Source organism: Pogona vitticeps, chromosome 14, assembly GCF_051106095.1.
Source record: "Pogona vitticeps strain Pit_001003342236 chromosome 14, PviZW2.1, whole genome shotgun sequence".
Taxonomy (NCBI): domain Eukaryota; kingdom Metazoa; phylum Chordata; class Lepidosauria; order Squamata; family Agamidae; genus Pogona; species Pogona vitticeps.
Window position 1 is genome coordinate 6,641,993 of NC_135796.1, and position 10,609 is coordinate 6,652,601.

At 39.1% G+C, this 10,609-nt stretch overlaps 1 long non-coding RNA gene across 2 annotated transcripts; it reads left to right on the forward strand.

Annotated features, from left to right (window-relative positions):
• Nucleotides 1–373: 373 nt before the first annotated feature.
• LOC144584744 (uncharacterized) lies at nucleotides 374–9,935 on the forward strand. Of its 2 annotated transcripts, XR_013539177.1 has the most exons (3): nucleotides 374–444; nucleotides 643–874; nucleotides 7,882–9,935. It is a non-coding gene; the product is annotated as an uncharacterized LOC144584744 (long non-coding RNA). The 2 variants fall into 2 exon arrangements; XR_013539176.1 differs by lacking the exon at nucleotides 7,882–9,935 and having other exon boundaries at nucleotides 643–5,263.
• Nucleotides 9,936–10,609: the final 674 nt, after the last annotated feature.

The window sequence follows — 10,609 nt, forward strand, 5'->3', positions numbered from 1 at the left end:
CCGCTTCTGCTTCTCTCGTCTCCTTGCCAAAATGCCAGAGGGAAAAGGGAGAACCTCAGAGATGGCCGGCTTTTTCAAAGGATTTCACAACAAACATGGATTTGTTAATGAATTAAAAGGGTGAGGAAAAAAGGGAGAGAGTATGGAGCAGAGAGTAGAGAAGTGTTGCCTGGAGAATAGAAATATCATTGCCATCTCCATTAAGGTCATGTTGTAACAAGAAATAGCTTTGATATAGGCTGGGAACCATACAAGAATGGGGCGTATATACTACAAAGTAACTCCGAGTTACGCTCACCCACTGCTTTCCACCAATAGTGATTTCATGCAAACTAAACTGATTCTCGAGGGCAAACTGTACGCTACTGTGTATTGAGAGGGCTGCAAACAACAGGGCAACGTCTCTAGATGAGCAGGCAAAGTAGAAAATAAGATAAATGCAATGTAAGCAAATCTTTCGGTTGCTTCAAATGGCTTGTTGCAATTTGTAGGACAAATTCAGGAAGAGAGGTGGGAAATTTATTCATAGCCAGTAAATGCTTTTACAGCATTAAAATAAATGCTTTAAATATATATTGCAGCATCAAACTGACACAGTATGTTTAAAACAAGCAATATACTTTTATTTTTCATCAACTGTAGCCAAAATTCAGCGAGGAGGTGCAGGCTGCTGGGAGGGCTACCCTGGAGGTTTCAGTTTCTTCTGTGGGCATCTGTTCAAAAGTTCTCTGGAAGTAATCAGTTTAGATGACAGGACAAGAAAGATCTGTCCCTCACCACCACCATCACCACCACGTCAGTCCACTGAGTGTGGAGGAGGAGGGAGATAAGCAGATGAGGAAGACAGACACAGAGAAATAATGGCACAGAGAAGGTGAGTGAGAGAGCAATCTTTCCAGACTTTCAGGTGAGTTATGGGGAAAAGTAAATGGGGCTTTCTGGATATTGACAAGAAGCATACCAGTTGCCCACTTTTGTCCTAGGCCTTTATGAAGTAAATACTGATTCACGGGGAAAGTAATGTGATGGAGTTGAAGCAGTGTGGGATATGTAGTCAGAGAAAGGTAAGATAGAGTCAGACAGGTTCTGTGTGGAGATGATTTGAGAGAGATTGGAATGTGTTTTCCTAAGTGTTATGAGAGTGCTTCTTCTGAACCACAGCGTGGTTCGAGATAAAACTGAAGGTCGGACAAAGAGGCCCGTGAAAAACTCAACATTGCTAGCTAATTGGAGAAGAGATAAAACACCTGGATTTCCATGGGAATTGAGGGCGGAGGAAAATGTTACAGCCCCTTGAGGCTAATTGGTTAACAGCCATGAATTGTCAAGAAGAAGGGAGGAGTTAGAGAATGTAGAAAATGGACGATGGGTTATGTGGGAGAAGTTTGATTCCATGATGATGCGAGAGAGAAAGAACTGTATGGTTTAAGTATGTGGCTTGAAAGAGAAAGAATGTAAGTGAAGAGAAAGAAGGAGGTGGGGCTAGCCCACTGTAGCCCAGCTTAGTAGCATTTTTTTATTTTAATAGGGATTAGTTATTTTATTTAACTGTAATAATCTTTGAATATGTTCTTTATGCTAAAGCTTGAGCAATATAAACTGATTCTATGAAAGTCTATTTTTCTAATAAAAAATAATTATAAAAATTCTTACAAAAGGACTGGTCCCTTGAACAGCAGGGTTTGGCTAAATCCAGGGAGTAGAGAGGGCCGCAAACTAGATATCTTTAAGAGCCCTACCTAACTGAGCTGTTGTGAATTCTAAGGAATCACAAAGCCCATGTGTCTGTACTTGCAAAGTACTGGGTAAAAGTAAAGTGTTCTTTTAAGGTCAGACTTGTTCAAGGGGCTTATGCTACACACCGTTGAGGTCTTGGGACTTGCTTCAGTACAAAGGTGGTAGGTAAGTGGCCTGTGGAACTCTCTGACCGAGTGCTAAGCGCTCCTTAGGGAAGCCAAGGCACCACAAGTAAGGCTACAGTTCTATTGAAGGGTGCAGAGCAACAAGAACAGAAAATCAAGGGAGGTCATGATCCACCCCAACTGAGTCTAAATCACAAGGTTAGAAAGATGTCATTGAACCACAAGTCCCTAGCCATTGAACCACCATTCCTAGCCAGCATAGCCAAAAGTAAAGTCCGATGGAAGCTGCAATCCAGAAACAGAGGTGGAGAAAATCCAAACTTGACTTTACGTCTGTGGGCTGTTCAGAAAGTTCATGGCTAGTAGTCACTGATGTGGGTGTGTCAGCACCTATGAAATTCAATGCCTTAATTAATCACTAAAATGGGGGGGATATGATTTATCATTATTCCTATCAGAATCACAGTGCACATTAGTTCATGGGAAATTGTGCCATCCCTAACTGATTAAGCAATAAAGGCAGATGTTAAAACTTCACACCTCACAGAATCCTTTGAATTCCTTCTTCTTCTTCTTCTTCATTATTATTATTATTATTATTATTATTATTATTATTATTATTATTATTATTATTATTATTATTATTATTATTATTATTATTATTATTATTATTATTATTATTTTAAATTTTCAAAACAAAAACAAATGAAAAATACTTACTATACATTCTAAACTACCGTGCACCCCATATGCACGGGACTCCCTGGAACAATACTTTTAATACGAACCTCTTTTCCAAAATTGTATTGATTGTTGTTTAGAGGCTTTCCCCTTTCCTTTCACTAATACAAATTCAACAAATCTATCCCAAATAGCATTAAAATATTTGAACTTATTTCCCCTCTTTTCATTTTCAATTCTGTAGCCAATTCCTGCTTCTAAACCAGTGGTTCACAGCTTTTTTTAAACTCCCAACCCTTTATAATAGCCAAGTAAATTGTGGCCCAACACCACGACCACATTTGCCTAAAAAGATATTTTTAATGGAGCAAAATCATCCCTTCTCAGAAAGTAGAGGCTTCTTTCTCCCCCAAAGGGCCTGTTTCTCATGCATATGCATACACACTAACTTTTTTTCTGTTATAGTATTTTTATTTTATACATACAAACATACAGAACTGAAAACTAAAACCAAGCAGAAATAACACTAGATAACAACAAAACATCAAAACTAAACATCCATACTACACATCTAGATCACAAGTACGTATCATCAAAGGATTCAAGTGAGCATCAATTCGCCATAAACTATTTCTTCCCCTAAGTTCCGGTCTTTTCCTGGACCCAATTATATATCAGCTTCCAGCTTTCCTTTACAAAGTGTCTTGGTTGATCCTGTACTGCCTCTGAAAGCATGTCTAATTCTGAAATATCCAGTAGCTTCTTTAATAGCTCATCCATCGTTGGTGTTTCTCCATTCTTCCATTTTTGAGCCCAGAGTATCGTAGCTGCAGTAAATATATAGAGTAGACTATATTTTATTTTCTTATCAATAATTTCTGGCATTATATTCAATTCATTTCAGGTTTAAAACTTAGTCTTTGCTGAACGATTTCTTGTGACATTTCCCAAACCTGTAACCAGTATTTTTATTTTATTTTATTTTTTTTTTTACTTTCTCAAAAATAAGACAGGGTCTTATATAATTTTTTGCTCCAAAAAACACATTGGGGCTTATTTTCAGGGAATTTTTTTTTTACAGTCATGTCATATTCTGATTGTTACACAATGCTGCACAATGGTGGGGGGTGAGGTTTCACTTAAGTGGGGCTTATTTTTGGGGTAGGGCTTATATTATGAGCATCCTGAAAAATCATACTAGGGCTTATTTTCCGGTTAGGCCTTATTTTTGGGAAAACAGGGTAATACGTCCCTGGATTTTTTTAACATTTCCTACAAACATTACTGATCCCTTCTGACATTTTTGCCAATTTTACAAGAGTTAAATGCCATCTGTGAAACATTTTAAGGGTGTTTTCTCTAATTGATTTAATCATTTTATAGTTATCTTTCCACATTTTTGTCCAGTCATCAATATCAATTTTATGGCCAAAGTTTTGTGCCCATTTTACCATTGCCTCCTTCACCCTATCATCCTCGAGATCATTTTTATTATTTTCTCTTTCATATGAATTCATAATTCATCCACCTGAACTTTCACCTCAAAAAAGCCCATATTTTTGTCCTTTTTACATCTTGATTCTAATTTCAGTATTGACCATCAATCTGTCGCTAGACCCAGTATCTCTAAATCTTGTTTACCTTTCATAATTTGACCTTTAGTTAACAAATCTTTGTATGTAAGTAAAACTCCCTCCTGAATCAATACTTTCAATGTAAATGCCTCTATTGGTGCTACCCATATTGGAATTTTCTTATAAGCTTGCATTTGAAATTTTTACCATACTAGACATAACACTTTCCTCACAATATGTTCTGAGAAATGTGTCTGTTTTTTGACCTTCCCATACCACACATATGCATGCCAGCAAATTCTTAAATCATGACTTTCCAGTTTCAACAGTCTTTGATTTTCTAATGTTATCCAATCTTTTATCCAAACCATAGCACAGGCCTTGTAATATAAGAGCCAATTTGGCATCCTAGTCCTCCTCTCTCTTTTAAATCTTGCAATGTTCCAAGTTTTATTCTTGGCTTTTTCCATACAAATTTTGAGATCAGGCTGTCCATGTCTTTAAAGTATTTATAATTTAATAGAATTGGTAAGTTTTGAAACAAAAATAATAATTTTGGTAAAATCGTCATCTTTATTATTGAAATTCGTCCCACCATTGAGATTTGTAGTTTATTCCAGTCTCTCTGTATTTCTTTCTGAATTGTAAAATACTTTTCTTTCATCAAATTACTTGTGTTTTTTAAAATGGTAACTCCTAGATATTTCACCTTTTGTACCTCCTCAAAACTAGGTTTCATTATCAATTTTTCAATGTCCTCTTTTTTCATGTTTTTAGAACTTCATTTTTGGTAGCTTATTTTAAGACCTGCAACGGCTCTGAAATTTTCTATAGTTCCCAATAATTCTTCCATACTGTCCAGGGGATTTTCTAATATTAGTATGAAATCATCAGCATATTCTTGTAGCTTAAATTCTTCTCCCCTGATTCTAAGGCCTCTAATTCCGTTATTTCCTCTTATTTGTCTGTAAAACATCTCTAATGTTAGGATAAATAACAATGGAGAAAGGGGGCAACCCTATCTCATGCCTTGTTCAATTTGGATATCTTCAGTTATTCGGCCACTGACTTTGATTTTGGCCTTCTATTTAGTATATATTGCTTTAATTGTTTGTAGAAAAGTTCGTTCTGCTCCCATCTTCTTCAACTGTAGCAACATGAACTCCAGTTGACGTTATCACATACACACGAACTTTAATATCTTGCTCTGAAAGGTCAAGGAAAAAAGTATTTAACCAGGACTACAACATATATAAGGTGGCCCTCAAACCCCTGGAAAACATTTTGTGACCCCCTTGGGGTCATGACCCCCAGTTTGGGAAACACTACTTTAGATGCTGAGAGATAATAAGCATGGAAAAAGTGAGTTCCACTCTGAATTCTTGTTGGTACTCAACAACAAAGATGAGTCATTGCTTTCTACTTGTCGGGCTGGCTGGAGGATTCTTCTAGTCCACAAAAGGTTTGGAAGTCTCTAGCTACTCAGTGTAGAAGAAGATACACTGTATTAAATGGGCATAAAGGATTGGAGAACTGTAGAGATGGGCAGCACCCTAAAGGTCATCTAGTCCAAGTGCCTGACAAAGCAGGAAATCCACATACCACGAATCCCTGACATGGTGCCATCAAACCTCTTCTTGCAATGAAGGAGAATCCAAAAGTCTCCAAGGCAGTCCCTTTTATTATCCAACAGCTTTTGATGTCAAGAAGTTCTTCCTAAAGATCAGATTATGCCTAATTTCTTGTAATTTTACTTCACTACTTCAGTTCCTACTCTCTGGGAAAGCAAGCTTGTTCAATATTCCTAATGATGGTCCTTCAGTTAATTTGAAGGTGGCCATTACATTGCTTCTTAGTCTTCTGTTTTTTAGGCCAAAAGATATTCAGTTCCAGCTGGTGTGATCTGATCACCCATGATACTTTTTAACTTATCTTCTTCAATTCACATAGACTTACAACACTGGGATATGTTCTCCCCTTCTGACATTGGGTCAATTGTAACAATTTCTTCTGATGGGATTGGAAATCTCTTTTGAAAATTGAACATGCAAATATTCACTTTGTCCAAGCCTGTTCAGTATCCCTGTTTATCTTAGCTACAATTTAATTAAGCATGAATTTAATTAATGATGAAACTGAGGCTGTTGTGTTTTGGGTACATCCTGAGAAGGCAAGAATCATTGGAAAAGACAATAATGGTAGGAAAAGTTGAAGACAGCAGGAAAAGACAAAGATCAAATATGAGATGGATTGACTCCACAATAGAATCACAACCATGAGTTTACAAAAGCTGAAAAGGGCTGTTGAGGATACAACATTTTGGAAGCCACTCCTTTATAGGATTATCATAAACTGGAGGTGATTTGATGGCACACAACAGCAACTGTTTAATCTGCACGAGAGATGGGGAATGTCTGGCCCATGGAATAAGTACAACCTATGAGGCTTCATCCCTGTGTGGCCTACAGATTGTGCCTCTCAGGTGTTGTCCCCTCCCCAGCAAAAGCAGTGGGGAAAGCTTGCCTTTATCTATAACGTATTTATAAAATGCCATTCACATTTCTGATCAGACACTGCAAAAGCAAATCCGGCCCTGCAGCCCCAAACCATTCCTTACTCTGATATGCATCATCCTTTCTTCCTCTGATGCTAGCTCTTTCTTTGATTTGTCACACCTAGTCAGAGATCCCATTGGAAATGAGAAGATGGCAAGGATACAATCATATTTGGCTTCATTGCCGCCAACAATGATTGGGTATGCATTTAAACAGTGAGGGCAAAGGGGAGTAAGTATAGGCAGTGAAAGTACAGTTTGGCAGGGAATGCTGAAAAATTGCTGGAAGGAAATTAGATCCATTTTGCCCCCATCAAAACCTGTTGGGAGCTCAGCCCAAAGAGTTGCTTTATTCAGAATTGTCAAGCGTGATGATGAGCATGAGCCTATGAAAGAGTCTGAAGGAAAGCAGGTCAGGCACTGAGTTGAAGCAGATGGTTCAAGAAGGAGATTGGCTGCAGAAAGAGTTTAACCATACAAAAGTCAAGAATAGAGATGGGGACGACTATAAAAATGGATTGTCTTTTTCGACGAAAATCGCCAATTCGTAAAATATTGATCCCTTCATATTCATGGGTTCCAGAGACCCCCTACAAATATGAAGGGATGAATATTTACCCGTTTTTATTCATCCTTCCTATTATTTTAAACACACACACACACACATTCTGCCTACCGGACACCAATCAACTAATCGGCAGCAGATAGGCAGCCACCGCACCCACAGCCAGCCACAACAACAGCCTACCCCCACACCGCCTTCCTCTCCCTACCGTAGCCCCCAACCCAGCCCTACCAACACCCCCTTACCTTAATGGCTACTGCCAAGGTCTCCTTCTGGCCTCCCAGCCATGCATGTAAAAAGGGAGACTAACTGCCCTTTGCAAAAATGGTGGCTGTGGCTTCATTCAGGGAGGCTACAGCTGCCATCTTTGCAAAGGGCAGCCTGGATTCCCTTAGCTTGCCTTAGGCAGAACGTGACAAGAGACATATCCTTCAAAACCCTGGGCAGGTCCAAACTAAGCAAGGAAACCACAGTGCAGCTCCAGAAAAAAAGAAAAAAGAAATAACAAAAACTTGAGAATCTGTAAGTGGGCATTACTTTTAAAAGGACCAAACAAAATTCCATGGAATTGTACAAGCTAGGGTTGGAAAGAAATGTTGTTTCATTTGATAATCTGTAGGAAACCAGAATTTTTGTATCTTCCAGGTATCACTGAGAGAAGAAATGCATCTCACATGAAGTTTCCAGCTGGGTAACTGTGTTAGTCTGTCACTATAAAAGTAACACCAGAGTCTTGTGGCAACTTAAAAGACTAAGACTAGCAATTTTTGTTTGGCGTGAGCTTTAATGGATGGCAATCTATCAGATGCAATCACTTGTTTATTGGCAAGATTGTTTGTTATTTTTATGTCAAGAATTCATACACTCTCAAGGCATTTTGGAGAAACAAAGTGCTAGGGATGGGATTTGTGGATTTTCTGAATTACAAATATCACAATTCTCCATTCTAGGTATTCTATCTACCATACAAATGCCTAAATGTGATGCACCGGGGCGATAGGCCTATATTGGAAAGTCCCGAGGCTTAGCTAGGCTAGGGTCCACTAAAGTGTCTTGCCCCCTGTCCCAGTACTAGTTAGGAACTTTCTCATCAGAAAGCTCTCAAAGACCCTAAGCCTGCCACCCCCATTATTAGCGTTTCCATGAAAGATTGTGGGCTTCATTGAGGGTTCATCTGTTACTCACTTTGCCCTTTGGTGCAGCAGCTGAGCCTACTGTATTATTTTCAATTTCCAGATGTCTCACTTCACAGGGCGAAGTGGCTCCTTGCAGTAGTCATCACAGAACAGCAGAAATGCTCCTGATTTGGTCTGTTTTTTTGCACATTTGTCTGAGGACTGTGCCTATCAACAAATAAGGTCAGAGGTATACTTTAGTTGGGCCTCTCTATTGCCACAAATAGTCCACAACATGTAAAGTACACATTAATCTTGAAAAATCTATAGATGCCAGGCACCATGGAAACTAAAAATTAAGGTGCATTTCCCAGGGCCTTGAAATATCTGAGTACCTGAGGCTGTTGCTGAAGCACTCGAGGCAATAGGAAATGAAGTGGACAACCTCATCCTGGTCCGAAATGCTGAAGACCTTTTTATAACGCTACTATATTAATTAACTTCCATGGACTGTAGTCCCCTCATCAGAAGCTTGGTTATTTCAGATTAAAAGATACAAAACAGGTTTCTCTCAAGACTTGTATATTTTCACCCCATTCAATGAAATCTGATGCTTTGCATCTTAGAGAAAATCAATATAGACACCTGCCAATTTGAAACAGCATACATCTGAAGGATTTGACTTTGTTCTACAAAAGCTTATTTTGAAATAAATGCATTCATATTTAAAGGCACCACAAGACAAATTACTGTTTTGCTAACAGTACAACATCTGAATCTTCCTATTAATCCTACCACACCTAACTCATTTATCCCGCACAACCTAAACTAAGAAACTACAGACTGTACACCTGAATGAAAGATGATGCCAATTAAAAACCCACAACAACTATAATGCCAATGGCTAAATCTACATTCTGGGGTTTATTTCTTTTACTTCAGTGCCCAGTGAAGCTACTTATTTTCTCTCTAGGCACCATCTCTCCATTACACCTGCTTTCTGGTTTTGTCTTAATTATTCCTACAAGGTACCCACAACCCTGTAGTTGATCAGCTATCTTCAGTGCCTAATGCGTGCTAGTAAAAGTCAAAGTACCACTTGTTGCTGATGAGCATTTATTGGCGCAATACCCAGCCAGAGAGGTACTATTCGACAGGATCAGAAAGGTGAGAAAATTGCAGAGCTAAATCCAGATTGCCTCCAGGTCAGATTCTGAAATTTTTATGAGCTGGAATCTGTCAAGGTCACGGTGCCACAGAACACTTGCTGGAGATTAAAGAAGGTGTTGCTGTTAGTAAAGAGTCAGGATCATGCTCTGCAATAAAGTTAGTAATAAAATTGCCCCACCCTTGTAAAAGGTGCTGTAGTCTATGAATTAAAAAGGTTTTGAGAGGTATATGTAGTAAGCGTTTCATTATATCATAGGTATATTTTTGCCTTGACATGTTGATGGGCAAGATGGGGTTTTCTCTTTGCATATGCAGGAAAACTCATCTGAGAGTCAGGTAAATGTTTTGGACTTAAATGAGTTCTTCACACTGTCTTCACAACAGAAGACCTTGGGCAGATTCCACTGCCCGAATGGCCCCTGATGACTAATTAATTAAGTCAGATACAGGTTAAAAGAGAGGGTGTTTTACACCTAATTGATAAATTGGAGACCAATAAGTCACCTGGCCCAATCAGCTGCTCCCCCACCTCCCAGCTGATCAGTGCTGGGTCTAAGAGTCTCCTGGAGGCTTGCCTAGCAGGGGAAAAGCCTCTTAGACCCAGCGCCGATCAGCTAAGAGGTGGGGAGAGGCAGGCAGGAGCAGAGACGACCACAGAATAGCTGCCAGCTCCTGCTGGTTGCCCACTCTCTGCTGTTTGGCACTCTTTTTCAGGCTGTTCCAGGGCTACCTGGTAAGTGACGTTTTGCTGACTTTTTTTTGTTTCTGACTTTCTGCCCCATATAAATGCATTAATTAAATTTCAATGCATTTCTATGGGAAACGTGCCTTGCAAGACGAAAAATATCTCTCAAGACCCTTTTGTCTTGCAAGTTTTTGTCCTGTGAGGCATTCGTCTTGTGAGGCACCACTGGATGGATGGATAGATAAATAGAGAGAGAGAGAGAGAGAGAGAGAGAGAGAGAGAGAGAGGCGTGGGGCTTGGCCTGGTGCTCTTGAATCTTTCATTCCCCCCCCCAGCAGTTCACCATATTTCTTTTAGCACTTTATTATTTGTTTGTTTGTTTTAAAAAAATAAAATAGGGGGA